The following is a 7,964-nucleotide window of genomic DNA, read 5'->3' as shown; positions in this document are numbered from 1 at the left end:
ATTACCATAAGCAGAAATTATGGGCAAAAAAATAAAATCACCTTTCAAAAGTATTATGTATTGTCACATTATTGCCTCAAGAAATGGCTCCAATTTATACCCTAAACATCAGTGTCTAGAGTTTATTTTGAATGTTTGTTTCAGCTTGAGAATTTTATATACCTTGAATACTTCATATTATCTTATTTCTAGATATTTTATATTTGCAGTAGTAAATATCATTTCCCTTAACATTTTATAATTGGCAGCTCTTTATATAGGGGAAGCTATAAGAAATCTCTTGCTTTGGTAGCCTTACTTAATCCTTATATTGTTTAGAATAAGTTTTAATATATTATCTTGGATTAGTATTTTAAAACATTTTATCTTTCAGCCAAATTGTAGCATCTAGAAATAATTAACTTTCGCTTCTTTCCTATTGCCATGGTTCACTATTTTCTTATCTAATTTATTAGCTAGCCAGAAAACAAACATTTTAAATAATATAGGAGTTACTGTATGTATTTTCATTTTAGTCTTGACTTCAATGTTTATGCTAGGCATTTTGCTTATAACATTATGATTTAGATTCTTAGTTATTTCCCAATGATTTCAAATACTGACTTAATTAATTAATTAATTTTGCTGTACCCACAGCATATTGGAAGTTTCCAGGCCAGGCACTGAATCTGAGCTGCAGCTGTGACCTACGCCACAGCTACAGCATCAGCTGGATTCTGAACCCTTGGTGCCACAGTGGGAACACCAATTACCCTATCTATTTTTAATATTCTCCATTTTGAGGATAAAGAAGATAATAGAGATCTCTTTTCTCTCTTATTTTTTTAAAGTATCTCATGTTAAGGGCACATGTACTGCATATGCATTGGAAATGACAAAAGGGTGTTGGAGATTTAGGGTAGCTAGTTATACACAATTTCCTTTCCTACGATTTCTACTAATTGCTAATTAAGGAAAATAAAGCAACTGTGGATCATTATTAATATTAATAATGGTAGTGAAGAAGGCGACTTCAGGTCAGAGTGGGATTGGGAGTAGAAAGAATTAGGGAGATGCATTTCAAGGACTTCTCAGCTAGAATTTCAGGCAACTAATCCTATGGTCTGACAAAATAGACCTTTATGTAATCTAACCAATGCTGGTCTTGGGAAGAGATATTGAGGAATGGTAGGATAAGGGGAAGAGAGATTTAAGTCATCAAAAGATGTTTTCTATCTTTTCTGGCTACCCACATCTGTGCAGAGAGGATGGAATAGCCCTTCTCTAATGTTTCAAAATAAGTATATATATATATATCACATTCTGTAAAGGGATTTATAAATACAGAATACATATTATGAGCCAGATAAAGACTCAAAGACTTGTTGTATCTCACCTGTAAAATATGAAATGAGGTAGAAAAGACATGTAGCTTCCGTAGCAGTTAGCATCATTATTAAATAGAGTACAGCAAGGCAGTCGCAAGTGGCTTGAAGTTTTTGATTTAGGTGAAAAAAACCCTGATATCGGAGTTCCCGTCCTGGCGCAGTGGTTAACGAATCCGACTAGGAACCATGAGGTTGCGGGTTCGGTCCCTGCCCTTGCTCAGTGGGTTAAGGATCTGGCCTTGCCCGTGAGCTGTGGTGTAGGTTGCAGACGCGGCTCGGATCCCGCATTGCTGTGGCTCTGGCGTAGGCCAGTGGCTACAGCTCCGATTCAACCCCTAGCCTGGGAACCTCCATATGCCGCGGGAGCGGCCCAAGAAATAGCAACAACAACAACAACAAAAAAGACAAAAAGACAAAGAAAAAAAAAAAACCTGATATCACTGGAGACCTATCTTTCATCAATTAAAGTATTATACTTTCTATTAAAAAAAAAAAAGAGAAAAACCTAAGGGAGCAATATCTTTAGCCAAATAAAAACCCCAGAGACAATAGAGCCACTGCTGACTGTTGATTTATATGAGAACCTAAGGAGTTGAAAGGAATTATAGGCACACTGCTTCTCTTCCCTTCTCACTCATAACACTTTTGAAATGTGAGAAAAAATAAGGCCTTTAAGGGATACTGACCAGAGTTGAAGTAAAAACATATTTTAGTTGGACAGCTACAACATTGGTTTTATTGAAAACAGCAACTAGTTCCCCTCTTACCCTGGAGGGGTAAAAAGAGAGGAAAAGAAAGAAAGAAAATGAAAAAAATATAGCTCTAAAAACAGATGAAACCTATGTAGAGTTTTAGGATCTTAATTTTTAAAAAAGCCTTGAGTTAATTTAATTCACTTCTCTAACTCATCTCTAAATCCTTCTTCATTTTCACTGTATATAAAGCACTGTTGCTCAAAGGACGCCAATAATCTCTTCCAGTCAAACTCTTCTCTTTAGTCAATTGTGGTGCCTTACATTCCCTTGATTAATATCATGAAAGTCCTTTTGAATTTTATTTTTTTGGGGGGGTTGGAATATTATAAAGTCAAGGAAGACTAAAACATTTACTAACAGTAATTAGGTAAGCTGTTTTTCTATACTACCATATTTTTAAGATAAACATATATTTGAATTTAATTTCTTTGAGAGTTTGAACGTGCACTGAAATAAAACTTTAAATAAAAATGAAACTATTTCATTAGGGAAAGGTGATTTTTATAAACATGCTATTTTATATTTTCTAAGAGATAGTGCATTTGATGTGACACATATTATTTTAATTCATTGTACTGAGAACTGCTGAGAGCATTGCTTCCAGAACACTTCCTAAAATATCAGGAAATTAAGGGAGTTCCCACTGTGGTGCAGCAGAAATGAATCCAACTACTATCTATGAAGATGCGGGTTTGATCCCTGCCCTTGCACAGTGGGTCAAGCATCTGGTGTTGCCATGAGCTGTGGTGTAGTTTGCAGAGGCAGCTTGCATCCTGTGTTGCTGTGGCTGTGGTGTACGCTGGCAGATGTAGCTCTGATTCAACCCCTAGCCTGAGAATGTCCATATGCCACAGGTGTGGTCTTAAAAAGCAATAGAAAAGAAGTAAATTAAAAATAAAATATTGGGAAATTAGAATGATTCTAATAAATATGATTAAGTACACTATGATTACATTTCATAGGTAGTCACATTTTAATCCTTTAGTATATGTATAATCTATCTCTATTTCTGCAACACAATTGACACCAAGGTTAAACATTCTGTAGTGAAGTGTAGATATTATATTCCATGGCTAGGTAGTGTCATAAAATCAGTTATAAGTAGTATTCTCTGCAGTTGAATTTGAATCAGCCACTCTTTCCATGGATGTTAAGTTTGTACTGTTGGTAATTGATAAAATTAGATTTCTTAATATAACTTTTTAAAAATTGTGATTCGTGACTAGTTGATTAGTGTCAGTTTTTTTTCAGGTTTGTCTTGTTTTACAAACACACAAATTAACTCATTTTTGGTATAACATAGCCTGTATTGATTTTAAATTTTAATCAATAAGCAACCTCACTTAAAAATGACCTTAAATAAGTTTTCTTTTTTTTTGTTTTTGTTTTTTTTGCATTAAAAATAAGGATATTTAGAAGAAATCTATTAACTCAGCTATTATATCAATATTACATCAATAAGCAAGTAGATGAAACACATTGGAGTGCTTACGTAATGTAGTCAGTCACAAGAACAAGATCTTGTATGTTTATGTGATTAAAGTATTGTTATAATTAAAATATTTAGAGTTTAAAAACCAACATCCATCTGAATAAACATAATTTTATTTAGTATATAATTTGAAGAATCATTTAATAATAATTCATTTTCTCTCTCCGATTTAATGTTATCAGCAATAATAAAGTTGAAAGTATTGCATTCATCTGTATTTACCCCTACTCACTAGTAAGAAATCAGCTACTCCCTAGGAATTTTTTTATTTTTAGCCTTAAAATTTAACTTCCTAGAGTATATAGTTATGTTAACACATTCCAGTAAATAAGTTAGCATTTACAGTTATATCTTAAAAACATTATTTAATTTTATATTTATGCCATAAAGAATGAACCAGAAAAAAGAACCTCAATATTTTATGATGTCTATGATGTCAGTTTACTGGCTGTCTTGGGAATACTAATTTTTCTCTTTTAATTGATTCATTTTCATAAACCCCACTATGACATAATACTTTCTAAATCAAATAAATATAGCCCCAATTTCTCCCCAGTATTTTTGAAACAAATAAATATGGCCAGTTATTCATAGTTTAGTTTATCATTGGCTAAAATAGCTCTCATTTGTTGCAGTCTCTCAGAAGGTTTTCCACTTTCAAAGTCTTAATTACCAGCTTGCCTAGACCAGCTCAGCAGGTGAGGGCTGAAGAACTGAGGCTGTGAAACTTAAGAAAAGGTTAACATAAAAGAAGAGACAGAGACATTTAGCTTAATCAAAGGTGGGAGCTGGGGAATCAAGGTCTCAGGGACCAAGAGCCCCGCCTTAAGAAACCACACTGCTTTTATAGTGCTCTTTAGGATTATGTCAAATGAGGTGGTAACTGTAGGTGCAGGATGTAGTTTTTTTATTTATTTATTTTTTAAGTCATGGAGCTGGTAGCTGGTTAAGCTTTTACTCTGACTTTTAGACCTTTAACAATCATTAGCATTGAGGAAGCCTGGCTTCAGCTATCTATGCATAGCATCTAGAGAATCACCATTGTGCTTCCACAGAAGGCAACCCTGCTTGCCTAGGTTTGCACCTCGTTCTCCTTGCTGATTCATATCCTGCTAAAGACTCCTTATAAACCCCTTGGGGCCATGAGGCTCATCTTCCTCTTATTTTTTTATATATATAAACTATTTATTAACAGGCAGCACCGACACATTTATTTCTTCTTGGACACACCCACAGTGTGGCCACAGCGGCCTGTGGTCTTGGTGTGCTGGCCTCGGACACGCAGTCCCCAGAAGTGGCGCAGCCCTCTGTGGGCCCGAATCTTCTTCAGTCGCTCCAAGTCTTCATGGATTTGTTATCCAGACTGTTGGCCAGAACCTGGCTGCACTTCCCATCCTTCACATCCTTCTGTCTATTTAAGAACCAGTCTGGAATCTTGTATTGGCGTGGATTCTGCATAATGGTGATTACATGTTCCACCTCATCCTCTGTGAGCTCTCCTGCCCTCTTGGTGAGGTCAATGTCTGCTTTCCTCAACACCACGTGAGCGTATCTCCATCCTACACCCTTAATCGCAGTGGTAGCAAAGGCAGTTTTCTGCCACCCATCAATTGTGGTGTTGAGTACTTGCAAAATGTGCTGGAACTTCTCAAGGATTACTAGAGACAGGGCTGCAGCGTGGGTGGCGGTGTGTAGGCCTCCAGTGGAAGAGCTCTTATTCTTAAGAGGACATATCATGCTGTGTAAAAGGTGTGCCTATCTGCACAGGTCCGGCTTGCCTAGACCAATGCATTATGTCTTCATTCAGCTGACCACATGAATAACTTATGCCTTTTGGTCTTTGTTCTTAAGCTTAAGATATTTACCAGCACTGCGATTGTTTTTCAAGAAGGAATATAGGGTAAAGCTAAAGGGGGACAAGATGGAGTTTTCAGCACAGAAAATAGAAGCAGAGAGGCTAAGAAAAGATTGTAGAAACATGCCTCCCAACACCAGCTGTAGGTTGATGATGTCCCAATCTGTATGTTCAGTTCATACCTTGCTTCTAGTGCCTAGGCCTATGCAATTAATTACTGGATGGATGCATCTTGAAATACCTAGTATACACACAAATTACAACTTACAATTCTCCTTTCAGACTTTTAGTTTCCTTTATCAGTATTATTTTATCATTACTATTTTGGCTTGCTTCATTAGCTGATAGCATTGCCATCTACACAGTCATCCACAACTCATCCATCGCCTTTGTTCTTAAAATATAGATGATCATTAAATCCTTAGCTTCAATCTCTACTTTCTCAGTTGGTTCAGTTCTTTTTTTTTTTTTTTTTTGTCTTTTTGCTATTTCTTTGGGCCGCTCCCACAGCATATGGAGGTTCCCAGGCTAGGGGTAGAATCGGAGCTGTAGCCATTGGCCTACACCAGAGCCACAGCAACGCAGGATCCAAGCCGCGTCTGTAACCTACACCACAGCTCACAGCAACGCCGGATCGTTAACCCACTGAGCAAGGGCAGGGACCGAACCTGCAACCTCATGGTTCCTAGTCGGATTCGTTAACCGCTGCGCCACAACGGGAACTCCAGTTGGTTCAATTCTAACAGATTGTTGCAACATTCTTTTAACTGTATTTTGTTTTGCTTTGTTGTCTTTGTTTGCATTTGCCAAAATTCCTCTATTTCTCTATAGACTTTTCTTTAGTGTTCTCTGAGTTGTTTTTTACCAAAAGAGATTTAATATTGTCGTCTCGATTAAAGATTTGCACTTTTTTTCATGAGCCAACTGTTTGAATACAGTGATCTTAGCTTATGTCTTTCTGCCATGCTACTGCATGTGCCATTTTCTCTAAACTGAAATAATTTTCTTTCTTAGTTCAATCATGAAAATCATGAATTTCCTTTAAGATTCAGCCTAAACACTGGTTTTTCTGTGAACTTTTTCTGATACTTCAAGGAAGGCAGTTCATATCTCTTTTTATGTATCTACTGGTATTAATAATAATTAGTTCTCTATTATCAAACATCAATCCAGTCAGTGATCACTGATTGATGATAAATTAATGATTGATAATTTACCCTCTGCTGTGGTGTTAATAATTGTGTCCCTTCAAAATATGTATGTTTAAATCCCTAAAACTATATATGTTTGAAACCTAATATCTAAGGTGATGATATTCGGTAAGCCTTTGGGGTGATTAGATCATGAGGGTAGAACCCTCATAAATGGGATTAATGTCCTTCTAAAAGATGACTGAGAGAACCCCCTCAATTCTTCCACCATATGAGGACATAGCAAGATGTTGGCATACAGCAATCTGGAAGAGGGCCTTTAGCAGAACCATGACATTTGCCTTCCAGACTCCAGAACTATGATAGTAAATTTCTGTTGTTTGTAAACCACTCAGTCTGTGGCATTTTATTATAGCATCTCACAAGTACTAAGGCATTCTTCAACTCAGTTGTGATCACCTTAGTATCAGAGGTTTTTGTTTGCTTTTGTTCTGTATTTTCTATAGTGTCTATCATGGCACCTTTCAAGTGTTATACTTAACTGAGAAAATGTCCATTAAATTGATAGGTAGAAATAACTTAGTGTCTGAAGATCCGTGTTCAAATTCTGTCCATAACATTTAAAGTTCATTAATTTAAGAGCAATTTTTTAAGGCTACAGTTTAGTAGCATACAAAAGTAGAAATAATATTGATAAAAATAATGTATGGACTGCCTAATTCATGGATTTAGTTCTATGCAAATATATTATTGCAAAGAGCATTCAGAGCATTACAGCACAGAACAAAACACTAATCTTTAAGCAGTAGTTTTTAGGACTATAAACCAAAATAACAAATGAGTTAGTAGTTATAATCACGGTCTACAAATTAATTAGATCAAAAAGCTCAAAGTTCAAAACTGGAAAGTATAATTTCCTAGATAGAATGTACAAAGTTAGATCATTGATTTGTAGTTGTTAGGATGGATATGTTGAGATATGAGTATACAGTGTGTGCAGTTGTTTATTTTACACTAAGACTTAGCACCTAACATTTGTTGATATAAGTAGTGGATTGATTCATGGTCAGCAAAGCAGATGACCAAAGTGAATCTGGGTAAATCATATTATCACTCCTCAATTTCAATCTAATAGTCCCTGGAGTGTAGTCTATTGTTGTAAGTGAACCTGAGCCAAAGGAATTTTAAGACTTGATACAGAGAGAGTGTCAAGATCAGTTATCTAAACAAGGAAAAAAAAATCTCACATACAGTCTTGAAGCTAAAGTCTTTTTCTTTGGGTAAGAGACATATGTACGCCTTTAGCAAATTAGTTAATCCAAATCTAAGGTCTAGGATGTTTAT

At 35.8% G+C, this 7,964-nt stretch overlaps 1 pseudogene; it reads right to left on the bottom strand.

The window, feature by feature from the left end:
* Positions 1–4,812: 4,812 nt before the first annotated feature.
* On the bottom strand, positions 4,813–5,351 carry LOC125137377 (40S ribosomal protein S18-like; annotated as a pseudogene).
* Between the last annotated feature and the right edge of the window lie 2,613 nt (positions 5,352–7,964).

This window comes from Phacochoerus africanus, chromosome 10 (assembly GCF_016906955.1).
Source record: "Phacochoerus africanus isolate WHEZ1 chromosome 10, ROS_Pafr_v1, whole genome shotgun sequence".
NCBI lineage: Eukaryota > Metazoa > Chordata > Mammalia > Artiodactyla > Suidae > Phacochoerus > Phacochoerus africanus.
This window is presented reverse-complemented; position numbering and strand designations above follow the sequence as displayed.